The 26,285-nt window shown below is 48.0% G+C and overlaps 1 protein-coding gene and 1 non-coding gene across 2 annotated transcripts in view; one reads left to right on the forward strand and one right to left on the reverse strand.

The window, feature by feature from the left end:
* The window catches only part of LOC100088048 (histone-arginine methyltransferase CARM1-like), a 134,668-nt gene that overhangs the window by 21,729 nt on the left and 86,654 nt on the right, over positions 1-26,285 (forward strand). The gene's annotated exons all lie outside the window — the stretch shown is intronic.
* Positions 1,282-1,419, reverse strand: LOC114808501. Its single transcript, XR_003756349.1, has one exon. It is a non-coding gene; the product is annotated as a small nucleolar RNA SNORA7 (small nucleolar RNA).

Consider the following 26,285-nt stretch of genomic DNA (forward strand, 5'->3'; position numbering starts at 1 on the left):
AGTGCCCTGCACACAGTAAGCGCTCAATAAATACCATTGATTGATGGATTCTGGGACTTATTTCCTACTACTTAAACCTGATTGAATAGGCTATCAATTAAAGAGACAACAAATTCCAGTGTTTTCAAAGCTCAGATTTCAATCAATAAGGAGTAATTACGACTCTACTATATTGTACTCTCTCAAGCGCTTAAACTGTAATGCTCTACACACAGTAAGCACTACTGATAGATATTTATTGAGCACTTACTGTGTGCAGAGCACTTGGGAGACTACAGTATAACAATAAAGAGACACATTCCCCGCCCAGAACAAGCTTATGTTCTTGTTAGACACGATCCCTGCCCTCAAGAAGCTTACAGTCTAATGAGAGAGACAGACATTAATAGGTTAAAAATCAGAGCAGGTGTAATAGAGTAGCTATTCATTGTATCATCTGAAAAATAGTAGCAAACTAAAACTGCAGTGAGTATTCGGTGTTCTTTGGCCAATGCGAAAATGTGAAAAGTGTTGTTGTGTGATTTTTGAATTTTTCAGATGATCTTTTAACTGTAGTCTACTGCTATGGTAAGCAAACCAATCATTTTACCGTTTATAAAAGGTACTGAATTTTCAGCCTGCTATAAGAATGAACCCCCCCTCTCCCTCTGCTCCCCCTCTCCTCCCCACCTCCCACCCTCTGCTCTTCCCCCTTCCCCTCCCCTCAGCACTGTGCTCATTTGTATATATTATTTATTACCCTATTTATTTTGTTAATGAGGTGTATATCTCCTTGATTCTATTTATCTTGATGATGTTGTCTTGTTTTGTTTTGTTCTGTTTTGCTTTGCTGTCTGTCTTCCCCGTTTAGACTGTGAGCCCCTCGTTGGGCAGGGATTGTCTCTATCTGTTGCCGAATTGTACGTTCCAAGCGCTTAGTACAGTGCTGTGCACAGAGTAAGCGCTCAATAAATACTATTGAATGAATGAATAATAAACATTGTTTCATAAAGCCATGAACCTTGCGTGGTGGCACTTGTAAGTGCTGTGTTGATCAACTAGCTGAAGAATAATGGTCTCGTCGTATGCCGTCGAGTCGTTTCCGACCCGTAGCGACACCACGGACACGTCTCTCCCAGAACGCCCCGCTCTCCATCTGCAGTCGTTCCGGAAGTGTACCCATCGTGTTTTCTTGGTAAAAATCCAGAAGTGGTTTACCATCGCCGCCTTCCGCGCCGTAAACTCGAATCTTTGCCCTCGACCCTCTCCCACGCCGCCGCTGCCCGGCTTGGGTGAGTTTTGACTTGTAGCCGATGGCCTTCCCCTCGCTAGCCACTGAGCAAGCTAGGAATGGAGTGGGTAGGCCTCAGGTTGACTCTCCCTCCCGTAACCGAGACTGGTAGAGTCCCGGAAACTCTCCAGGTGCGACCCTTAGAGGGGCTGAAGAATAATACAATAGTTTTATTGTCTCTGATTAGCAAATATTATAGTTTCTCTATTAGGGTTTTCAATTTAGAGTTCCTTTATTTTTTAAAAAAATCAAATCTAATCACAATCTCATTTCATTGTCTGCAAACCTGATACAGAAAGTGTTTTTGTTTCTCTCCTCAACCAAGATTCTATTTCAGCAGTTAGCAAGATCTTAATGCAAGAATTCATTGCACTTGAAGAATCTGTGGTCGGAGAAGCAGCTTGGCCTCGTGGCAAGAGCAAGGGCCTGGGAGTCAGAGGACCCGGGTTTTAATCTCAGCTCTGCCCATTGCGGGCTGCGTGACCTTGGGCAAGTCATTTAACTTCTCTGTGCCTCAGTTCCCTCACCTGCGAAATGGAGATTCAGTACCTGTCCTGCCTCTTACTTGGACTGTGAGCCCCACGTGGGACAGGGATTGGGTCCAACCTGATTAACTTGTACCTACTCCAGCGCTCAGAACAGTGCTTGACACATAGTAAGCCTTAACAAACACCATCCTTATAAGCTGAGGTAAGCTTGCTGTGGGCAGGGACTGTGTCTACCAACTCTGTTGTATTGTACTCTCCCAAATGCTTAGTAAGCGCCCAATAAATACCACTGACTGATTTAGATATGCCAAAGGAAATGAACCTGCAAGACTCGGTAATTTCATGACTTCTGAAAAGAAGACAGAAACCAGTATTTGTTGTGTGTGAACCTGTATGTTTTGTGATTCCTCGTGTGTCACAGTTATATTCCAGATGACAGAGTTGCTTAGGACTGGAAATAAATGTTCCCTCAGAAGGGAAAAGGAGATGTGATCTCAAATTTCAGAACCATGTGCTCTGGCTAGAAATATTTAAAAATCAAGTATCAGAGAGTGCTATCAGAGAATGCTATAAATTCGTATTTCAAAGTCAGCGACAAAGCAATGGCTTTCTGATGCTTCCAGTTTTCACACGGCAGCACAGCTTGAATAACCGTCTGGTTCCTAACACTATAGCAAATATGAGAGCTATTACTTCTATAGCAGATCTCAAACCAAGCGCAATTTTAACTCATGAGAGCCAGTCAGTTCCGAATACACGTCAGGCCACCCAGGCGACTTAGCCCGTATTAAGAGCTTTTTGTTTTAGCGTCCATCATTAGGCTGTCTGTTTCTCGCTCCCAGTTGCCATCTGAGAGTCATCCTCTATTTATAAGAAGACTGAGTTAAGTCCAACAGTTCTTAGATCGTGGACTGACCATAAATAAGCATCTGAATCAGCAGCCTCGGGTCAACTTTTCACAGTCCCAGGAGGGGGTTGCCCACTGACCCCAAAAGTCAAACCAGTAATTCAGGCAAAGACATGACAAAAGGGTGGTGGGGATGGGTGGGTGTTGATTTGCAGAACAACTATCTGGAGATGGAGGTTGCACGGAAGCCTCCCTTGCTAGTTTCCTCTCAAACATTGCTGCAGCTGCTTTGTTTTGAATGTAGAGTTTGACTTCTTTCCGGCCTTAAAGTGAAAATGAATGTACCCCTTTAAGTACTGTTAAGTGAATCAGCTATACAGCTGATGTGGATTCCTCTCCGGAAGCTCCTTTCAGGGGAGGCAGCGTGGCTTAGTGGAAAGAGCATGGGTCCGGGAATTCGAGGACCCGGGTTTTGCTACTTTCTGCTGTGTGACCTTGGGCGAATCGTTTAAGTTCTCTGTGCCTCAGTCCTCTTATTTTCAGAAGGGGGATTCAGTGGTTGTTCTCTCTCCTTTTTAGACTGTGAGTCCTATGTGGGACCCGATTATCTTCCATCTGCCCTGGCACTTAGTATAGTGCTTAGCACATAGTAAGTGCTTAACAAATATTATTATTATTTTCATTATTCTATCCAGACCACATTTTTGAGAGACTGGAATTTCTGGGTGGTTTTTTTTTTGGTCCTTTCAGGTCTGAGTTTTCAGCTTTCAGAATAGTGTTCCTTGTACTTAGCAGTGCACCTAGGCAAAATGTTTCTCAGATAGTAGCCATTTGAAATTTTCCTTACAGTGGTCAGAACAGGAGATGTGAATTTCATGGCTAGAAGGTAAGAGCCCAGGTTTTTTCTCCCTCATCCCCCAGGATTAGATAGAAGGTTAGAACTTCCATATCAGACTAATTGGCCTGCTCGCTGTGGGCAGGGATTGTCTCTCTTCATTGCTGTATGGTACTTTCCCGAGCATTTAGTACAGTGCTCTGCACACAGTAAGCGCTCAGTAAATACGATCGACCGACTGATCGACTAGTCCTTTCCTTCCGGCTGTTGGAGAGACCTCGATGTTCGGGGAACTCTAGGTCCTTCCCTATCTCTTGGATCTGGCTGAGACGTTTTGAGGAGAATTTTGGAATAACGCTGCGTCCTCGAGGGAAGGGGCCACAGAGGCGGGAGCCGTAGAAGCAGACCCGTGGGGGAGGATGGCAGCTGCTCCCATCCCCGATCACTGGAGCTGACAGTCACCCATCAGGGATTCCGGAAGAAGAGTCGCACAGCGTAGAGGTTGAGGGAGATCGGTTCTTCTCCTCCAGTAGAGAGATGGATCCAGAAGCGAGGCATAGTGGATATATGACGGGCCTGAGAGTCAGAAGGTCATGGGTTCTAATCCCGGCTCCACCACCTGGCTGTTGTGTGACCTTGGGCAAGTCGCTTCATTTCTCTGTGCCTCAGTTACCTCATCTGGAAAATGGAGTTGAGACTGTGAGCCCTAGATGGGACAAGGACTGTGTCCAACTCGATTTGCTTGTGTCCACCCCAGCGCTCGGTACAGTGCCTGGCACATTGTAAGTCCCTATTCATTCATTCATTCATTCAATAGTATTTATTGAGCGCTTACTATGTGCAGAGCACTGTACTAAGCGCTTGGGATGAACAAGTCGGCAACAGATAGAGACAGTCCACCTACCACGGGCTCCAATCGCAGCTCTGCCCTGCCCTGGATCCAAGCACCTCCCCGTCCCTGCCCCAGAACCCAGAATCCTTAGCTCCCACAGCCCGTCGCAGTCAGTCATTTTTATTTAGTGAGTGCTTACTAAAAAAAAAGACAAAAAAGTAGATAAAGACGATCCCTGCCCACGAGGGGCTTACAATCGATCAGTCAATCGGTCGTATTTATGGAGCGCTTACTGTGGGCAGGGCGCTGTATCAAGCATCTGGAAGAGTACAGCACTGCAGAGTTGGTAGACACATTTCCTGCCCACAAGGAGTATACAGGCTAGAGGAGAAGTTTACAATTTAATGCCCAACCTAGCTATAGCCTCCTGAATTGCTAGAGCTCTCCTGCATCTCCCTCGACTTGCTGTCTTCCCCTGACTTATCTCCCAACCTGCGTCTCCAGGCATAAAAGAAAGCTGCGCCTTGGTTCAGTCACCAAGTCTTCAGGACCAAGAATCTGTGTGAAGGAACTGATTATTGTGCTAGTGATTTCCAACACGCTGTCACCCTGTCATCTGTCACGTTCCCGCTGGGGCAGTGGGTGCAACCATTGAGTAGACAGGCTGGGGTGCACAGATTGTGCCCACATTTTTGGATACAAGAAATGGTACACCCAGAGATCCACAGGCATTGAAGACGTTTGAAGTATTTTCGTAATTCATCCCAGTGGTACTGTGTGTCAGAAAGTAATTGCAGTCATTAAAGAGCGACTTTGTCTTCTCTTGCATTCACCTATTGCTCTTGCTGTTCCTGACTCACTAGTTTATTGCTTGCATATTCACATCTGTAATTTCCTATTTCATGTCCCCTCTAGGGATTCCACTTAGTGCCCTTCCTCTCCGGTAGGAGTCCACACCTTCTTTCCCATCTCCAGCATTTTTTTCCGAAGCTTTACGGAGACCGTCTTTCTAACAACTAATTCGAAGTGACATTTTTATGGTTCTCTTAGTGAAGGAAGCCAACGATGAGAGATCACTGTGTGCAGAGAACTGAACTAAGCACTTGGGAGAATACCCGAAAAGCAGAAGACGGGGTCCCTGTCCCATATTCTCTGCTTCCCATACCTAAAATTTATTTTAGTGTTTCTCTCCCCGACAAGATTGTAAATTCCTTGAGGGCAGGGATTGTCTACTAACTCTAGACTGTAAACTCGTTGTGGGCAGGGAATGGGTCTGTTTATTGTTGTATTGTACTCTCCCAAGCGCTCAGTACAGTGCTCTGCACACAGCTCAATAAATACAACTGAATGAATTACCTCTAATTAACTCCTCCGAAATCTTATAGCTCCCTGCACAGTGTAAGCTCTTTTCATTCAATAGTATTTATTGAGCGCTTACTATGTGCAGAGCACTGTACTAAGCGCTTGGGATGAACAAGTCGGCAACAGATAGAGACGGTCCCTGCCGTTTGACGGGCTTACGGTCTGATCGGGGGAGACGGACAGACGAGAACGATGGCACTAAACAGCGTCGAGGGGAAGAACATCTCGTAAAAACCGATGGCGACTAAATAGGATCGAGGCGATGTACAATTCATTAACAAAATAAATAGGGTAACGAAAATATATACAGTTGAGCGGACGAATACAGTGCTGTGGGGATGGGAAGGGAGAGGTGGAGGAGCAGAGGGAAAAGGGGAAAATGAGGCTTTAGCTGCGGAGAGGTAAAGGGGGGGATGGCAGAGGGAGTAGAGGGGGAAGAGGAGCTCAGTCTGGGAACGCCTCTTGGAGGAGGTGATTTTTAAGTAAGGTTTTGAAGAGGGAAAGAGAATCAGTTCGGCGGAGGTGAGGAGGGAGGGCGTTCCGGGACCGCGGGAGGACGCGACCCGGGGGTCGACGGCGGGACGGGCGAGACCGAGGGACGGCGAGGAGGCGGGCGGCGGAGGAGCGGAGCGGGCGGGGCGGGCGGTAGAAAGAGAGAAGGGAGGAGAGGTAGGAAGGGGCGAGGTGACGGAGAGCCTCGAAGCCTAGAGTGAGGAGTTTCTGTTTGGAGCGGAGGTCGATGGGCAACCACTGGAGTTGTTTAAGAAGGGGAGCGACATGCCCAGATCGTTTCTGCGGGAAGATGAGCCGGGCAGCGGAGTGAAGGATAGACCGGAGCGGGGCGAGAGAGGAGGAAGGGAGGGAAGGGAAGGGAAGCTCTTAATAAATACCACCTACTGAGTATATAAAGAAGCAGCGTGGCTCAGTGGAAAGAGCCCGGGCTTGGGAGTCAGAGGTCGTGGGTTCTAATCCCGGCTCTGCCGCTTGCCAGCTGGGTGACTGTGGGCAAGTCACTTCACTTCTCTGTGCCTCAGCTCATCTGTAAAATGGGGATTAAAACTATGAGCCCCACGTGGGACAACCCAATCACCTCGTATCCTCCCAGCGTTTAGAACAGTGCTTTACGCATAGTAAGCGGTTAACAAATACCATTATTATTATCTTTACATTGTATTGCCTTCTCCCATCTATAATCTGTTTTATAGCACGTTCTCCCCAACCCCCACCCCCACTAGATTGTAAACTCCTCCAGGGCAGGGAACACGTTTCACTAATTCCCGTGGTCGTACTCTCCCGCTTGCCTAGTACTTTGATCTGCGCAAAGTGAGCAATTAATAAATACTCTTGATTGATTGACATGAGCCGAAACCACGCAGTTAATCTCGAAGAAGCGAAAGTCTCCAGTGATCCTTCTCAGAGCCGTTCCGTTCCTTGCTCCCAGTCTCGTTTTCCTCGAAACTCAACCGATTGCATCTTTTTGTCTCGGTTTAGCTTTTCGCTTGTGATCATTTGGATTACAAATAAGCAAACCCCATTTTTCAACGGCGGAAGTTGAAAACAGAAACCTGCCGTTCCTCGTGGTTCATTTTAGACTTCCTCAATCTTAGTAGACCTTTGTGGATGGTAATTGCACTGCAGCTGCATACAGTTGAAAGAAAATCTGCCTTCTCGCAAATGGGATTAAATGTTGAAAGTGACCAGATTTTTCTCCGCCCCTTGTCAGCTGTGTGACTTTGGGCGAGTCATTTAACTTCTCTGTGCCCCAGTTACCTCATCTGTAAAATGGGGATTAAGACTGTGAGCCCCACGTGGGACAACCTGATTAGCTTGTATCTACCCCAGACCTTAGAACAGTGCTTGGCACATAATAAGCGCTTCACAAATACCGTCATTATTATTATTAAAGTCCACAGTGGAACAGGAAGGCGAGGCATCCAGGGGACAGGTTCAGTAGATTAAGTATATGCTAGGAGGAAGATAAAAGGTAGGAAAGGGGGGTGGAGGAAAACAGTCAGAGAGGGCTGATAGAAAAAAGACAGAGGCGGATACCTAGACAGGGTAACAACAGATAGTTACACCCACCCAGAAAACCAAGTCCACAACAGATGCATTCCCAGATTCAGCCCCCCTTTTCCTCCGCTGCCCCCCCCATCATCGCCCGACTCGCTCCCTGTGCTCTCCCCCCTCCCCGCCCCATGGCACTTGTGTATATATGTACATATTTAGAATTATAATTCTATTTATTTTTATTAACGCCGTGTATATCTCTATAATTCTATTTATTTATAATGATGCTGCCGATGCCTGTTTACTTGTTTTGATGTCTCTCTCCCCCCTTCTAGACTGTGAGCCCGTTGGGGGCAGGGATTGTCTCGGTTGCGGAATTGTACTTTCCACGCGCTTAGTACAGTGCTCTGTAGGTAAGCACTCAATAAATACGATTGAATGAGTGAATATTCAAAATATGAATATTGCACATTGGTGGCAATTGAGATGCAGTAGCTTTTGCTAAAGCTAAGAATTCCCTTCCTATTCTTATAGTCCATCGATATCTAGCCTATATGTGAATTTGTTTTTTTGGTGATTCTAGAGTCAGACGCCTTTCCTTTGTGTCAGAACTGGTTTTTTTTAATATTCATCCTAAAGTTAAGCCCTGTGGAGAAAGTGTAGTATAGTGCAGATAGCACAAGCCTGGGAGCTAGAGGACCTGGGTTCTAGTTGTGATTCTGCCAGTTGCCTACTGTTTGACCTTGGACAAGTCACTTAACTTCTAAGTGCCTCAGTTTCCTCATCTAGAAAATGAGTATTCAATCAATCATATAGAGTACTAATGACAAGAATAATAATGATAATGTGGTATCTGTTAGGCGCTTACTGTATGCCGAGCACTGTTCTAAGCACTGGGGTAGATACAAGGCAGTCAGGTCGGACACAGCTCCTGTCCCACGTGGGGCTCACAGTCTTCATCCCCATTTTACAGATGAGGTAACTGAGGCACCGAGCAGTGAAGTGACTTGCCCAAGGTCACAGCAGACATTTGGCCATCCTCTGCCTCCCGGGCCTGTGCTCTTTCCACTAGGCCATGCTGTTTCTCAGTATCTATTAAGGATTGCTCTTTATCAGTAGCATTCATTCTCAGTATTTATCGAGCACTTACTGTGTGCAGAGCACTGTACTAAGCACGAGGGAGAGTACACTACAACAGAGTGGGTAGACACGTTCCCCGCCCACAAGGAGCTTACAATCTAGATGGGGAGGCAGATATCAATATAAACAAATAGTTTACAGATATGTACATAAGTGCTTTGGGCAAATAGCTAATGCCCAAGGGGTACAGATCTAAGTGCACAGGTGACACAGAAGGGAGAGGGAGCCAGGAAAGAGAGGCCTTAACTGGGGAAGACTGCAAGCCCGTTGTTGGGTAGGGATTGTCTCTGTTGCCGAATTATACTTTCCAAGCGCTTAGTACAGTGCTCTGCACACAATAAGCGCTCAATAAATACGATTGAATGAATGAATGAATGAAAGGCCTCTTGGAGGAGATATGATCTCAATACCTGTTCTCCCTTCTGCCTAGACTGCGAGTCCCATGTGGGACAGGGACTGTGTCTGACCTGATTATCTTGTATTTACCCCAGAACGTAGTACAGTACCTGGGACATAGTAAGCGCTTAACAAATACCATAATAATAATTATAATGAGCCCCCTTTTCCTATGATTGGGAAGCACACAGTTATGACGGCGGTATTTATTAAGTGCTTACTATGTGCCAAGCACCGAGATAGATCCAAGATAATACGATCGGGCATCATCCCTGTCTCAGGCAGCCTTACAGGGAGGCAGATCAGGTGTCATATCCCTGTTCTGTGGATGAAGAAGTCGAGGCACAGAGACGTTAAATGACTCGGCCGGAGTCACACAGCAGGCAAAGTGGCAGAGCCAGGACTCCACCCTGGGGTTTCTAATTCCCGATTCCATGCTTTTTCCAGTAAGCCAAGCTGCCAGCCTAGCAACAGTTCATCAGATGCACCAAAAACTAAGAGAGCTGGTGGCAGGGAAGGGAGAGGACGGGAGGAAAATGGACCATGGAACAGGGGGATTTATGGAGGCTGGAAATTGTATTTGGAATTTTTTTTCGTAAATCCTGCAAACCTCCTCACGGTGGAATTACTGGACTCTTACCTTCAACTCGGACCTGGAATTTTAATTTAGTGAGCTCTGTGAACTGAAATTGGAGCTTGAAGAAGATTTGCTTAATGTTGAAAAGTAACCATGGAACTGGATCACTCTGCTTCCAAATGCCAAATGTGGTAATTTTGCCCTTTTATTGTGCCTGTTATTGTCATAATCGGCTTCAGAGTCGTCCATTTTGTGGCTTCAAGTCAAAAACACACCCAGAAGGATTTTCAGAATATTGGGGGACTTGAGAAAAGCTAGTTTTTGCTGAAGCTAGGAGTCTCCTCCCTATTCTTACAGCCCCTTGGCTCCCTCACTCTTAAATGGAATAGAATAACAACGTGGTATTTTACACTTGATAATGAAGATGGTATCGGTTAAGGGCTTACTATGTGTCAAGTGCTGTGCTAAGTCCCACATGGGGCTCAGTTTGCACAGGAAAGGAAACGGGTCTTGAATCCCCATTTTTGCAGATGGAGGAACTGAGGTACAGAGAAGTTAAATGACTCGCCTAAGGTCACGCAGCGGGAGAGCCGCAGAGCCGGGATTAGAATCGGTCCCGAGTCTGTGCTCTTTCCACCGGGCACGCTACTTCTCTAATCAATTCACTTTTAGTTTTGAAAGGGTCTTTTTTACTTCTAGCAGCGCACACTCCTCCAGTACACAGCACGGGACAGCCCGGCAAAAAGGTTAAACAGGTGCAAGCTGCACGGCTATTTAAAATAACGGCGATGCACTTCATTAAGAATGAACTGGCAGAATTTGCTTGGAATGAAATGTGGATTGTCTTGTGTTTGTTCATCATCAGAAACTGTACTGACCTTGTGTGGTTATGATTTCAAGGAAGGATGGGGAAGGGGCAGGTTAGATTTATCAGAAAAAGGTTGAAATAAATACTAACTCTCCCTGCTTCTTGACTGCTTTCAAACTCTCCAACATCATATCAGGGATTTTAACACATCTCTTCTGGAGTACCCAACGACAGCACTTTAAAGAGTCCTTCTTCATTTCATTTTTTAAGGTAACGTAAAGGTAATTTGGCCGCTAACGTGGTAAAACAGTGCCCCTACTTCCAGCCTATTGAGAAAACTGTAATCTTTTTTTTACTTTTGCCATTCTAATAATTAGAAACTGTGGGATCTGTTAAGAGCTCGTTCTGTGCCGAGCATGGTACTAGACACCGGGCTAGATAAATCGTAATCAGGTCAGACACAGTCCATGTCCCACATGGAGTTCATAGTCTACGTAGGAGGGAGAACAGGTGTTGAGTCCCCATTTTACAGATGAGGAAACTGAGGCATGGAGAAGTTAAATGACTTGCCCAAAGTTTCATGCAGGCTGGATCACACTGCTTCTCTAAATAAAGTCTTCTCTAAAGACTTTGTTTCTAGATGGTGAACATGCCTCCCCTAACCAGTAAGCTCAGTCCTCTGGGAGCCATTAACAATTAATAATGTTGGCATTTGTTAAGCGCTTACTATGTGCAGAGCACTGTTCTAAGCGCTGGGGTAGATACAGGGTAATCAGGTCGTCCCACGTGAGGCTCACAGTTAATCCCCATTTTACAGATGAGGTAACTGAGGCCCATAGAAGTGAAGCGACTCGCCCACAGTCACACAGCTGACAAGAGGCAGAGCCGGGAGTCGAACCCATGACCTCTGACTCCGAAGCCCAGGCTCTTTCCACTGAGCCAGGTCAGGCCGGACACGTTTATGTCCCCAGCCTGTCGTCGGTGTGCATGTCACAACAGAACACACATCGATGTGTACCCAGCAGAAATCCAACAAAGAGGATGCAGTTAGTCCTTGGAGAGGGAGTGACGTGTATGCAATGGTCATGGCATCTACGATAATTCTCCGGTGAAGATCGCGTACCTACTTCTCCCCATACTAGATAGAAATCTTTTTTGCCTGTGAACAGAGAATAAGAACACTGAGGCTCTGGGGACTTTGACCAGAAGCATCGCCAGGCCCTCGCCATCGAGGAGAAAGGAGAGGACCGTTCCCAGACTTGAAGCCGGGGCGCTAACTTTTCACTCTGAGCGTGCGGGCAGCTTTGAGGGTGTGGCCTTTCCATGGGGGTAGAGGGGTGGCTCTGAGAGGGGGTTGGGTGGTCGGAGAGGGGGGTTGGGGGGGCTGGGCCATTTGGCCGGCCCCGAGGCCTGGGTTGGGGATGGAAGAGTCCCTGACCACCTCAGTGCCAGAGCCCGGTTTCGGGGCTGGGCTGAGGTGAGAGGACCATTTCATCCAGTCCAGGCCTGGTATGAACACTGAGCTCCTCATCTTCCCTCCCAAGCCCGGTCCTCTCCCAGACTTCCCTATCACCGTGGATGGTACGACCATCCTTCCCGTCTCCCGGGCCCGCAATCTCGGTGTCATCTTTGACTCGTCTCTCTCGCTCACCCCACACATCCTATCCGTTACCGAGACCTGCCGGTCTCGCCTTTACGATATCGCCAAGATCCGCCCTCTCCTCTCCACCCTGACGGCTACCTTACCGCTACGGGCTCTCGTCGTCTCCCGGCTAGACTACCGTGTCGGCCTTCTCTCCGACCTCCCTTCCTCCTCTCTCGCCCCGCTCCGGTCTATCCTTCGCTCCGCCGCCCGGCTCATCTTCCCGCAGAGACGCTCTGGGCACGTCACTCCCCTTCTTAAACACCTCCAGCGGTTGCCCACCGACCTCCGCTCCAAACAAAAACTCCTCGCTTTAGGCTTCGAGGCTCTCCGTCACCTCGCCCCCTCCTATCTCTCCTCCCTTCTCTCTTTCAACCGCCCGCCCCGCACGCTCCGCTCCTCCGCCGCCCGCCTCCTCGCCGTCCCTCAGTCTCGCCCGTCCCGCCGTCGACCCCCGGGCCGCGTCCTCCCGCGGTCCCGGGACGCCCTCCCTCCTCACCTCCGCCGATCTGATTCTCTTCCCTTCTTCAAATCCCTACTCAAAGCTCACCTCCTCCAAGAGGCCTTCCCAGACTGAGCTCCCCCCTTTTTCCCTCTGCTCCCTCTACCCCCCCCTTCACCTCTCCGCAGCTAAACCCTCTTCTCCCCCCTTTCCCTCCGCTCCTCCCCCTCTCCCGTCCCCCCCCCCTCGGCACTGTACTCGTCCCCTCGACTGTATATATCTTTATCACCCTATTTATTTTGTTATTTTGTTTAATGAGATGTACATCACCCTGATTCTATTTAGTTGCCGTTGTTTTTATGAGATGTTCTTCCCCTCGACTCTATTTATCGCCATTGTTCTTGTCCGCCCGTCTCCCCCGATTAGGCTGTAAAACCCGTCAAAGGGCAGGGACTGTCTCTATCTGTTGCCGACTTGTACATTCCAAGCGCTTAGTACAGTGCTCTGCACATAGTAAGCGCTCAAAAAATACTATTGAATGAATGATGAGCTCCACAAGCTGTTCAGGCCCCATGGAATCGACCCCTGGGACCCCCAGCTACTTCTCATTCCAGATTCACAGGTCAGGGACCATTTGAAATTAGGCTTTAACAGAGTCGAGAGGGGAACTAGAGAATGCATTCTTTGGCCTGGGAGGCCCACCTGAGGATTTTCTGACCTTTCAGTCCCGCTAGACTGACGCTCGTTGTGGGCAGGGAATGCATCTGTTCATTGTTATATTGTACTTTCCCAAGAGCTGTATATATCTCTTATTTTATTTATTTATATCGATGGCTGTTTACCTGTACTGACCTCTGTCTCCCCCGCTCTAGACTGTGAGCTCGTCAGGGGCTGTCTCTCTTTATTGCTGTGTTGTACTTTCCCAAACGCTTGGTACAGTGCTCGTCACACAGTAAGTGCTCAATAAATATGATCGAACGAATGACTGAATGCACAGAGTAAGCGCTCAGTGAATGCAGTGGACTGACTGACTTTTCGGTCTTGGAGAAGGGACAGCGATGGTAATTTTAAGCGTTCGGAGTGACTCCACACATCGTGCGTGGCCACATCGTGGCAAAATGAAATGCGTGAGAGGCTGAGTGGGAGCTTGGAGCATTTCATTCTGGGTTAAGGAACCCGAAATGTTAAGGAAACGCTTTAGTCCTACCGAGTCGCCCTGTGGAAACAGGGGGCTGTTACGGTGATGGCTTTCTCGTTACATTCCTTTCATTTGGGCAGGGAACGTGCCTGCTAATTCTGTTGTGTGGTACTCTCCCAAGCACTTCGTCCATTGCTCTGCATATAATAAGCGCTCATTAAATATCATCGATTGATTGATTCGGCTATTGGTTTTGTTTATTTTCCCACCAGCTAGGGCAGATTTTCATGCAGGCCAACCTGGCCGTGGTCTACGGCAGCCAGGTTTGACCTGGCCACTCCTCTTCAAGAGGGCTACCTCTGCCGGCATCCTCTAGCCCTGCGCATCCATCTACTCCTCAGACCTCACACCTCCCTCTGCCCCCGTTTTCAGGGTTCTGCGCACAGTAAGAGCTCCGTAAATACGATCGATTGATTATTTTGGGGGTGGGTATTTGTTAAGCGCTTTTTATGTGCCTAGCACTGTACTAAGCGCTGGGGTAGATAAAAGCTAATCAGGGGCTCTTAGTCTTATTCCCCATTTTGCAGATAAGGTAACTGAGGCATAACTGAAGTGACTGGCCCAAGCTCCACAGCAGACAAGCGGCGGAGCGGGGATTAGAACCCAGGTCCTTCCGCCTCCCAGACCCGTGCTCTATCCACTAGGCCAAGCTGCTTCTCACGCCGCTTGACTGATGGATGCATTTCGGTACAAGGTGGGGAAAGTCCTGGGAAAACTGGCCTAGGGGGATTAGGAATGTGTCTATTTATTGTTATAGTGTACTCTCCCAAGTGCTTAGTACAGTGCTTTGCACACACTAAGCGCTCAGTAAGTACAGTTGAATGAATTACTCAAGCTGCGGGTGCTATTACCATCCAGTCAGCCTAGCCCGCTCTAGAAACCTAGGGACATCCTTCTTGGTGACACTTGGCTTGCAGGCGGTAAAGAAGCTAATGTAGCCTCACTAGGTCATCATTGTCATCCTCAAAGGTATTGATTGAGCGCTTCCAAAGTGCCGAGCACTGCGCGAAGCACCCGGGAGAGTACACTACAACAGAGTTAGTGGTCACGTTCCCTGCCCACAAGGGGCTTACGGTCAGATCTGCAAAACAGCCGTGCAGCTTGCGGAATTTGCATTGGCTCTTCCTAAACCGCCCAACGCCGTTTTCTCCCTTCCACCTTCCGAGGAACCCCAAGTCCCCAGATTAAGAGAGCACAAGTATTTGCTTGCAGCATAATCCGCCCTCCTCCACCCATGCCCTTTTCCCCTCCCCTACTTGGATTCCCAGGGAATAGAAAAGAGAGGTTGAGTTACTTGATATTTCACCTGCTTCTCATTAGGCTGGCTGACATTCTCCTTGGGCTTCCCATAAATCCTTTGAGGCCGTGAGCAAACGTCCTGTGCTCATTTTGGCGGCCGGACTGTTTACCGATTGGCCAAAAATAGTGCGAAGCAACGGTGAAAAGCTACCTCGAGCGGTCAATCAATCGGTGGTATCTATTGAGCACTTACCGTGTCCAGAGTACCGTACTAAGTGCCCGGGTGAGGACAGTGCGATAGCGGAGATGGGAGTCATCATCCCTACCTTGAAGCCAAAAGTGAATCTAGCACCAGTTGGCACTGAACAGCCTAAAGAAACAGCCCCGTTTGCCCTCTTTAGCCCTGAGCCAGCTGCAGCCTGCATTTTGGGTCCGCTCGAAAGATCCCAACACCAGCGTAGTCAAATCCTCGTTCGTAACCGTAGACGAGAGACCAAAGACTGATGGTGCAACAGGAGTTGAATGTACCTCCCTATGTCTGGAGTAGCTCCTTCAGAAACAATAGAGCTGAAACAGCTGGAGGAGAAGCTGTATGTTATGGAGAATTGTATATTGCTTGCTACAGACTGCTTTCCGATACCTCTTAGGAGCATTTCATTGTATAAGTGTGTTCTTTCAGGTTCCCAACAATGTACTCCAACCCTCTCCTCATCCTCGCAGAGTTGTTGTGTTTTCCTTTTTTTTTTTTTTTTTTATTTTCAGGGAAGAAGGTAGAAAGGGAGAGTCTCTTTATGCTCAGCTAGCAGTGGTGCTTTCCTCCTTTGAAAAGCCCAGACAATAAACTCCTTTCATTGCGGCTGGGGAGAAGCAGAAGAGGGGGCAGTTAAGGGGGCAGCCCAGACCAAAGGGTCACAGGTCAGGGGCCCCCCGCTGTGGAGGAGACCCTCAGAGCCGGGAGGGCTTGCTAGGGGAACGAGGGAGCCGGGGTGCCGAAGGAGAACCCAGGACCCTCGGTTTCCGGCTGCCTCCTGGGACGCTCGCTAAGAGCTGGAGCGAGACGGATCAAGCAGCAGAACTGCCTCCGGATAGACGACTGCCAGCCCCGGCTGGGTGGGACAGGGATCGTGTCCCATCTGACTATGTTGCATCTACCCTCAGCGCTTAGCGCAGCGTTTGATCCACAGGAAACGCTTAGTCGATACCGTCATGGTTATTATTGTTACCATTAGGGGATTTGGTGTCTCCAAAACCCTTTCAAAGGCACCGAGAAACAGAGGTAGCCGTGGACAATACGTAAGTGTGTTCTGTTTACCTCTGTCTGTGTTCCTTCTCCGTCCAGAGCCCCTAGGCCAAACGATCAGTCCTATTTATCGAGCGCATGCTGTGTGCAGAACACTTGGGAGAGTACGGTATTCCAATATAGCAGACATATTCCCGGCCCGCAATGAGCTTAGAGACTAGAGGGCCAAACGTATTTCCCAAGGTTTTTCTTCTCATATGCCACTTTGTAGTAAACGCGTACACTTGATTTCCCCTCTCCCCTGCTTGAGAATATTGTTTGCAGTAGTTATGCACGAGGTTTGTTCTGATTTTGAGAATTAAAGGGGGGAAGATTTGCAGTTAGATTTTAAAGCAACATGACCTAGCGGACAGAGCACAGGCCTGCGGGGGTCAGAAGGACCTGGGTTCTAACCCGGCTCTGCCACCTGTCCGCTGTGTGACCTTGGACCAGTCACTTCACTTCTCGGTGCCTCAGTTACCTCATCTGTAATTAAGACTGCGAGCCCCATGTGGGGCATGGATTGCGTCCTACCCGATTAGCTTGGATCCATCCCAGCGCTTAGTATAGTGCTTGGCACAGAGTAAGCACTTAACAAATAGCATAAAAAAAATTCCTGGCGGGTCAGGATTCTAGTTGTCGTTGTTTTATGTTTGTCTCCCCCATTAGAGTGTCAGCTCCTCGAGAGTTGGGTGTGTGTCACTTGGTTATTCTGTACTTCCCAGGTGCCTAATACAGAGCACAGCACTGAATGGGTGCTCAGTAAGTGCTGCAACTACTCTTTATGTCCCCCCCAGTGCCCAGAGCAGCGCTCTCTACACAGTGGTTCCTCGCTACCTCCCGGAGGTGCTGCTTCTGGGCTGATTTCCTGATGGGAATCAGACCCCCAGTACGGAGGCCCCGCACTACAGGATTCCCCAAGAGAGCCCAGGACCCAGGCCACCTAAAAGAAGGTCCTGTGGTAGGCCGGGGAGGTCTGAGGTCGGGGTGGGGGAGGGGGAAAGGGGAGGAAGGCGTTTACAGACATAAAGGGAAAAGTAAAAGGAATTTCTCTAGTTCAAAATGTGCCCATGTCATTTTGCTCCATAAAAGCAAAGCAGTGAGCTATTTTCCACCTTTCTGAAATGCATTAACATTAGAAAAGCAGGCTCCTGGGTCAGGCATCCCACTAAGCAGTTCATCGCCAATCCCCTGACGTCTTTTCTCCCTCTCTGATTTTCCCCTTAAAAGACAACAAGTGCAGTCCTAGTGGCCAATTTGAATGATTGTGGGGCTATAAATATGGCCCTTAAAAGCTCTATTTTCCCCTTTCTGTTCCATTCCTCGGTAATGGTCATTTTTGAAGCCTTTTTACCAACGTGTGATTTCTCAAAAAACGTAGAGCCTGCAGGCCGCCCTGGCTAAAATGATTAGAAAAACACATACTTGGCCTTGCTTTGGATGTCAAAGAAAGTTGAACTCATTCTAGCCTTGTCAATCAATCCTGGCTGTTGGATTACTTTACAAAATTAGCCACTTCTACGTAATGCGTTTGGCACAACTTCTGAGTTAATCTGGGGAATATTTCTAATTACTGCCCGTTATGAAAGGGCCAGATTATCATAATAATGGTCCCCGTTTTGCAGCTCACTTTAAATGAGGAGCTAGGTCCCAGCTAGCTGGTCTTGGAACTGAAAGAGACGTTAAGAGATTTTCCGTTTGGGCTCTACGCCTTTAGGCGGGAGCGTGACAGATTTATCCAGGAGAGTTGGGTGTCAATTCCTTCCTTCTTTAATTTCATATACTTTGGTTTGGCCCACTATAGGCACAGTAAATACTCTCCACATAATAGCCCTTGATGTACCTGAAGTCAGTCTTTAAGTCATGAGCACTTTTTGAAGTGCATGAATATATTCTTAATCCTTTGACCGGGGAGAGCGAGCCTGTGTTTGTGTGTGCGCCGGTGTGTGCATGAACCTGTTTTCAAAGAACAAACAAAAAGGAAAGTTTACATGATGCCGACATAATTTATTATCTATCACGGAAAGGAATATTCGTATAGGAGCTCTTCCAGACATATGTCTGTCTCAACGGGTTAATTAAATCTGCGAGTAAATGCGTGCCCAGGGCCTTAATGAAAATAGGTGTGGTTTATTGCCTTTTCCACTGTAGTAGCTTATGAAGCTGTGTTTCTACTTAGCGAAAGTTTCAGGTTACTTCGTAGAGCAAATGGCAGATGGTATCGTGTTCAATCTCAGGTTTCCTCTAGACAATAAGGTTCTTGTGGGCAGGGAATATATCTACCGACTCTGTTTTATAGTATTCTCCCAAGCGCTTAGTACAGTGCTCTGCACACGGTAAGCACTCAGTAAATACCATCGATTGATTGACATTTCACGTTAAACTTTTTTTAAGGCTTTAACAATCCCAGACAGTATCAGAATGGACTGTTTTAAAGACAGTCACTGGTATTTACTGAGTGCCTCCTGAGTGTACGACGTAGTACCAGATGCTTGGGTGAGCCAGACAGCAGTAAAATTCATATTCCCTACCCTTGAGGAGCTTACGGTCTAATGAGGGAAATGGACAAGATTTATTTTCAGATCATGGGCGCGGAACAAGGAAAGAACAGGTAATAATAGGACTACTCCCTCCTAACTTTGTGAGTCCCATGTGGGACAGGAACTGTGTTGATCTGATTAGCTTGTATCTACCCCAGGGCATAGAACAGTGCTTGGTACAGAGTAAGGGCTTCAACAAATGCCATTGAGAAGAGACTATAGCAGGATGAAATGGCTTAATGAACAATCGAATATACAGTCGAATACAGCTATGTGCCCGATTGCTGAGGATTGGAATGAGATCCGAAGCCACATTGTGATTCGGGGAGTTTTCGTTTGACGACATTCTTTAGTAACTGGTCCAGGAGGACCTTTTGGGTCACCCTGACTTGCTCCCTTTTTATTCCTCCCCCCTACCCCCAATCCTGCAGTACTTGTGTATGCATCTGTAATTTATTTATTTCTATTAATGTCTTTCTCCCCCTCTAAACTCAGTGCCTCAGTGCTTAATAATAATTATGGCTTCTGTCAACCGCTTATTGCCCTGTACTAGGCGCCGGGGTGGATGCAAGCAAATCAGGTTGGACGCAGTCCCTGTCCCGCAGTGGGCTCACAGTCTCAATCCTCATTTTACAGATGAGGTAACCGAGCCACAGAGAAATCAAGTGACTTGCCCAAGGCCACACAGCAGATGCGTGGCGGAGCCGGGATTTGAACCCGTGCCCTTCCGACTCCCAGGCCCCGTGCTCTATCCACTAAGCGCTTAACGAATAACGTTAAAAAGAAAAAGTTGAGATTCACAATCTCCTGGTGGCTCGACTGAAAATTTGATGAACTGGGGTCGGGGTACGAAGAATACTCAGTTGTTTACCACGTTGAGGGAATGCAGAACCACCCTCGGCATCGAGTCTTTGTTTTTACTTGGATGTACTTCAGTCGGTTACGCATCACAGCTGGGCACCCTCTAGGGGTGGCACCTACCCACTTGAGACTCATCACTTGTCTCATGTACAGGATTTTGGAATAATAATAATAATAACAATAAAAAAAAAAACCCCCAGACAGCATAGCCTCCAGGAGCCCCTGTACCTCCCTCCCTCCTTCTGTGCTTCCAAACATCTTTCATCTTGCTCTGTGGCAATATTCCAGAGCAGTTGCCAGGCTCAATCCATGTTTCCAATTCTGTGTTGAGGAGCAGCGTGGCCTAGCGGTTAGAGCCCGGTCCCGCGAGTCAGAGCTTGAGCAGAGCACTTCACTTCTCTGTGTCCCAGTTTCCTCATCTGTAAAATGGGGATTCAATTCCTGTTCTCCTCCCCCAACCTAGACTCTGAGCCCCATGTGGGACAGGAACTGTGCGTGGCTCAGTGGAAAGAGCATGGGCTTTGGAGTCAGAGGTCATAAGTTCGAATCCCAGCTCTGCCACTTGTCAACTGTGTGACTGTGGGCAAGTCACTTAACGTCTCTGTGCCTCAGTTACCTCATCTGTAAAATGGGGACTAAGACTGTGAGCCCCACGTGGGACAACCTGATTCCCCTGTGTCTACCCCAGCGCTTAGAACAGTGCTCTGCACATAGTAAGCGCTTAACAGATACCAACATTATCAACTGTGTCTGACCTTGGTTGTCTTGTATCTACCCCAGCGCTTGGAACTGTTCCTGGCCTCCAAGTGCTTTAACAAATGCCACGAGTATTATTAAGATATAAAGAGGGAAAGAGGAAGAGGGAGAAAGGGGAAAGAAAAGGCAGAGAAAGGGAAAGGGGAGGGAGAAGGAGGAGGGGGGTGGGATGGAGGAGGAGTGGGGGAGGAGATGAGAAGGGGAATAGGAAGGTGAAAAGAGGGAGAGATGGGAAAGGGGAGTGGGAAAGTGAGGAGAAAAGAGGAAGAAAGGGGGGAAATACTCTCTGCCACTGGAGCCCCTATTGTCTGCCACCATTACCCGTTGCCATTCAGTTACTCATTCAGCGGTATTTATTGAGCGCTTACTGTGTGCAGAGCAGTGTACTAAGCGCTTGAAGCGTTCCAAGCGCTAGCCTGTGGAGGTTTTGCCACTGCATTCTGGAATGAGGTAGCGCGGGAACAAGCTTCATCGGTAAAGTGGAGATTACGACTGTGAGCCCCATGTGGGACCTGGACTGTGTCCAACCTGATTACCTTGTATCCACCCCAGCGCTTAGAACAGTGCCCGGCACATAGTATGCGCTTAACAAATAGCATAAAAAAAAGTTTGGTCGCAGAGCTTTGGTTACTTGTCCCTCTCCAGGCCCTCTAGACTCTAAGCTCCTTGTGGGCATGGAATGTTATCTACCAACTCTGCTATACCGTATCCTCCCAAGCGCTCTTAGCACAGTGCTCTGCACACGGTGAGCGCTCGGTAAATACCGGCGGTTGATTGCTTGATACTTGGACTCCGGTGGCTGTTGAGATCCTGCTGTCGTGGCGTGGGAGTTGGGGGGGGGACCCCTGATGGTTTCATGTAGTGGAGGCAGCGGGGGGCTCTCATGGGTACTGGAAGGGGCTTGGACTGAAATCACTGCGAAATGTCCGGGAAACAAACAAACAAAAAAAGCCGGGAGGAAGGCTTTCTCCCACTTTTCTGCTTCCCCCTGCTGTTTCCGTGACAGGGGTGGGTCTCCCTCATGCCATCCAGCCATCGGTGAGACCCCACTGGACACTTTGCAGTTGTTGAGTCAGAACCCTTAACCATCCGGACTAAATCGGAACATCTGGTTGCATCAATTTTATATCTCTTGCCTAAAAAAAACTGTCTCTGATGTAGGCAATTATTTTCAGTGGGAGTGAATCGTTGCCATCTTCTCAATGATCATGAGTTATCTTATAAGGAAAATCTGCATTTAAATTTGATCAAATTGTCTGGCCTTTCATTATGGGCTTAATTTTAAATAGGAGAAGTCATTTATTAGGTGCCATTATGCAAAGGTGGGAACAGACAAGATATGTGAAAGTGCTTTTTAGTTCTTTGGGAGATAGACACCATAAAAATCCCAGGTAATAATGATAATAATTATAATGTTAGAAAACAGCTGCTAGACAATATAGTGGGACAGAAGCTTATAAAGACAACCGCAAATTCTAGCCACCCATCAGATATTCCGCTCTGTGATAAATCAATCAAACAATCAATGGTATTCATTGAGCGCTTACTACACGCACAACACTGTACAAAGCGTTTGGGAGAGTACAGTACGACAGAATCATTAGACACGCTCCCTGCCCGTAACGAGTTTACGGTCTACTTGCAAATCTACTAGACCTCAACCCTCCCCACCTTCAGAGCTCTTCTAAAATCTCATCTCTTCCAATAAGCCCGCCCTGATTAATTCCCAGCCCCTCACTGCATCAACCCAGCAGTCACCTCGAGCACTTCTGAATTCATTTATAAGCATCCCCAGCCCCCTTGTATGTGTGCTTATTCAATTGTTCATTCGATTATGTGTGTATTTAGGCTACTTATTCAATCTTTTTTTTTAATGTTTATCCCTCCCTTTAGGAGGTAAGCTCCTCGTAGGAAAGGGATGGGTCACTTCCTTATTCTGTACTTTCCAAGTGGGCACCGTGACACTGCTTTATGAGAAGCAGCATGGCCTAGTGGAAAGAGAATGGGCCTGGGAGTCAGAAGACCCGGGTTCTAGTCCCGGCTCTGCCACTCATCTGCTTTGTGACCCTGGGCAAGGCGCTTAATTTTTTTGTGCCTCAGTTACCTCATCTGTAAAATGGGGACTAAGACTGTGAGCTCCATGTGGGTCAAGGACTGCGTCCAACCTAATCAGGTTGTATCTACCCCAGTGCTTAGTACAGTGTCTGGCACAGAGTAAAATGCTTAACAAATCCCATTTAAAAAGGCACAAAGTTATTCATTCTTTCAATCGTATTTATTGAGCGCGTACTCTGTGCAAAACACTGAACTAAGCGCTCGGGAGAGTGCAATATAACAACAGACTGACATATTCCTGCCCACAACAAGCTCACAGTCTAGAAGGGGAGACAGACATTAATATAAATAAATCAATAGATTACAGATATATATATATATATATATATATATATATACACACATATATGCTGTGGGGATGGGAGGGAGGATGAATGAAGGAGCAAGTAAGAGCGGTGCAGAAGAGAGTGGGAGAAGAGGAAAGGAGGGCTTAGTCAGGGAAGGCTTCTTGGAGGCAGTGTGCCTTCAATAAGGTTTTGAAGTGAGGGAGAGCAATTGTCTGTCTGATATGAGGAGGGAAATGAATGTAGAGAGGGCAGTTTACGAGACTGATCCTCCGATGGGCTTTCCCCAAGTAATTTCCCAGCACCCTGAACTAACTGTAACCTCCCTTCAGCCAGCCGTAGTACTTAGGAACTCATTTACATCCTCCTTAGCACTAGCACATATATCTATTTGCTCAATTTATTTTCGACCACTGTAATCTTTAGATTTGTCTCCCCCCCTTAGAGTGTAAGCGCCCCGTGGGCGAGGAATACGCCACTTCATTATTCGATCCTTTCCAAGCTCCTAGTTCGGGATTAGAACCCAGGTCCTCCGACCCCCCCCCCGAGCCCTTGGTCTTTCCACTAAGCCGGGCTGCTTCTGGTAATAGCAAGTTTTGAATGCATGTGGGTGTGGCTTTACTGTAGGGTGGGTAGAATTTCCACTAGATGGCAGGCAGAGTCCAAGCGTGGCTATTAGGGGAATTGGACTATTAAATAGGAAAATATGGTAGATTCCCTTGGCTTAATTTCCAGTAGGGTTGGGCCGTTTTTCACCTAGCTGTCATTTTTGGCAAAAAAAAATGAGCATACTCTAAGACTAATCAACACTGAGCAAAAGGTGAGGGAACTCTTGCTGTGACTTCGCATATTAACCCATCAATCGTTCAGTGGTATTTATTGAGTGCTTACTTAACTAAGCACTTGGGAGAGTACAATACAACAGAATTAGTAGGCACAGCCCCTATCCCTAGTGAGCTCACAGTCCAGAGGGGCAGACGCATTAATGTGATTAAATAAGGAATTTATACTATATAATTAAAAGTACACAAGTTCTGGAGGGTTGGGGTGGGGGTGAACATCAAACGTCCAGAGATCACAGGTCGAAGTCTTGGCGACACAGAAGAGAGAGTGAGCCGGGGAAAAGAGGGCTTAATCGGGGAAGGCCGTTGGGAAAATGCGTAACCTTAGTAATGCCTTGAAGGCGGAGAGAGTGGCGATCTGCGGGCGGAGGGGGAGGGAGTTCCAGGCTGGGGGGAGACGCGGGAATGGGGTCGGCGGCACGAAAGATGAGATCGGGGCACAGTGAGTCAGCCGGAGCTAGAGGCGCGATGTGTGGTCTAGGGGGTAGTAGGAGATTAGTGTGGCGAGGTAGGATGGGGCGAGCTGGTCGAGTGCTTTAAAGTCAGTCGTCGGTAGTCTCTATCTGATGTGGAAGTGGGCGGGCAGCCACCGGAGGTCCTTGGACTGAATGTTTTTACTGATAAATGATCCGTGCAGCCGGCTGAAGTATGGATTGGAGCGGGGAGAGACGGGAGGCTGGGAGGTCAGCGCGGAGGCTGATGCAGTAATCAAGGCGGGATAGGATAGGTACTTGGATCAGCACGGTGGCGGTTTGGATGGAGTGGAAAGGGCAGATTTTCGCAATGTCGTGAAGGTAGAAAGGACTGGATTTGGTGGCAGGTTGAATATGTGGGTAGAATGAGAGAGATGAATTGAGGACAGTGTCAAGGTTACAGACTTGTGAGCTAGGGAGGATAGTGGTGTTGTCTACAGTGATGGGAAAGTCACGGGGAGGGCAGAGTGTGCGTGGGAAGATAAAGGAGTTCAGCTTTGGACACACAATCATACATGCGTTCTTGTATTTGTTAAGTGCCTACTGTGTGCCAAATACTGTGCTAATTGCTGGGGTTCATTATTTGGGACACAGTCCCAGTTCCACCTGAGGTTCACGGTCTAAGTAGGAAGGCAAACAGATATTTCATCCCTATATTTACAGATGAGGAGACTGAAGCCCAGAGAATTTAAGTGCCCTGGTCGAGGTCAGACAGCCGGCAAGCGGCAGAACTTGGATTCGAACCCAGGTCTCCTGACTCCAGATCCGTGTTGGTTCCACTTGGCCGCACTGCGGCAGGGCACCTCCGATGTCCCTCCCGCCGGACAGTCACGTCTCCTCCCCAGGAACCGGCCCCAGCTCTCTTCCCAAAGCTCAGTTATTCCGTAGCCTCTGGGGCTGGCTAAGATTTCTATGAAGCTGGAGTTTTTATACCATTAGCAGACGTGCCGTTCTTTGGCCCACAGGCTCCTTGCAGACTACCGTGGAGTTCTGCGGGGCCCGCAGAATAGCTATCCACGGGCACGGCCTTTAGACTGTAAGGTCATTGTGGGCAGGGAACGTGCCTACAAACTCTGTTGTATTATACTCTCCCACGCAGTGCTCTGCACGAGGTAAGGGCTCATAGATACGATTGATCAGCTGACCGCTCATAAAGAGCTTGCAGTCTAGAAGTGGAGACGGGCATAACTATGAATACGTAATTTATCGTGTATGATATTTATAATAGACACAGACACACACACACTCATTTAAGATTGCCTGATATTTTCAAAGTGTTTGCATCCATTACCCACAATGAGAAGCAACATGGCCTAGTGGATAGAGCACGGGCCTGGGAGTCAGAAGGACCCGGGTTCTAATCCCAGCTCCTCCACTTGTCCGCTGTGTGACCTTGGGCAAGTCGCCTAACTTCTCTAGGCTTCAGTGACCTCATCTGTAAAATGGGGATTAAGACTGTGAGCCCCTTGTGGGACAGGGACTGTGTCCAGCCCGATTTGCTCGTATCCACCCCGGCGCGTAGAACAGTGCCCGACACGTAGTAAGTGCTTGCCAAATGCAACTATTGTTATCATTTTAGTAAGTGCTCAATAAATAGGATTGATTGATTAATTGATTGAGAAGTAAAAAGAGCAAGGGTCTCATCTCTGCCAGTGCCATCTTGCTCCTGCTCTGGGCGGAGAATGTACTGGTGCTTGCTGTTGCTGCACTGCTTTTTTCGAGGACTCTGCATGTCCCCTCGCTGGGGACTCTGGAATCCAGTCGGTCAGTCAATCGTATTTACTGAGCGCTTACTGTGCGTAGAGCACTGTACTAAGCGCTTGGGAGAGGACAGTATAACAATCTAACGGTCACATTCCCTGCCCACAACGTATCTTAGAGGGGGAGACAGACATTAATGGAAAGAAGGAAATCACAGATATGGACGTAAGTGCTGCGGGGCTGGGGGGGGCGGGGGATGAATGACGGGAGCAAGTCAGGGCGACGGAGAGGGAGGAGAGGAAAGGAGGGCTTAGTCAGGCAAGGCCTCTTGGAGGAGGCGTGCCTTCGATA

The sequence above is a fragment of the Ornithorhynchus anatinus genome, chromosome X5, assembly GCF_004115215.2.
Source record: "Ornithorhynchus anatinus isolate Pmale09 chromosome X5, mOrnAna1.pri.v4, whole genome shotgun sequence".
Classification (NCBI taxonomy): domain Eukaryota; kingdom Metazoa; phylum Chordata; class Mammalia; order Monotremata; family Ornithorhynchidae; genus Ornithorhynchus; species Ornithorhynchus anatinus.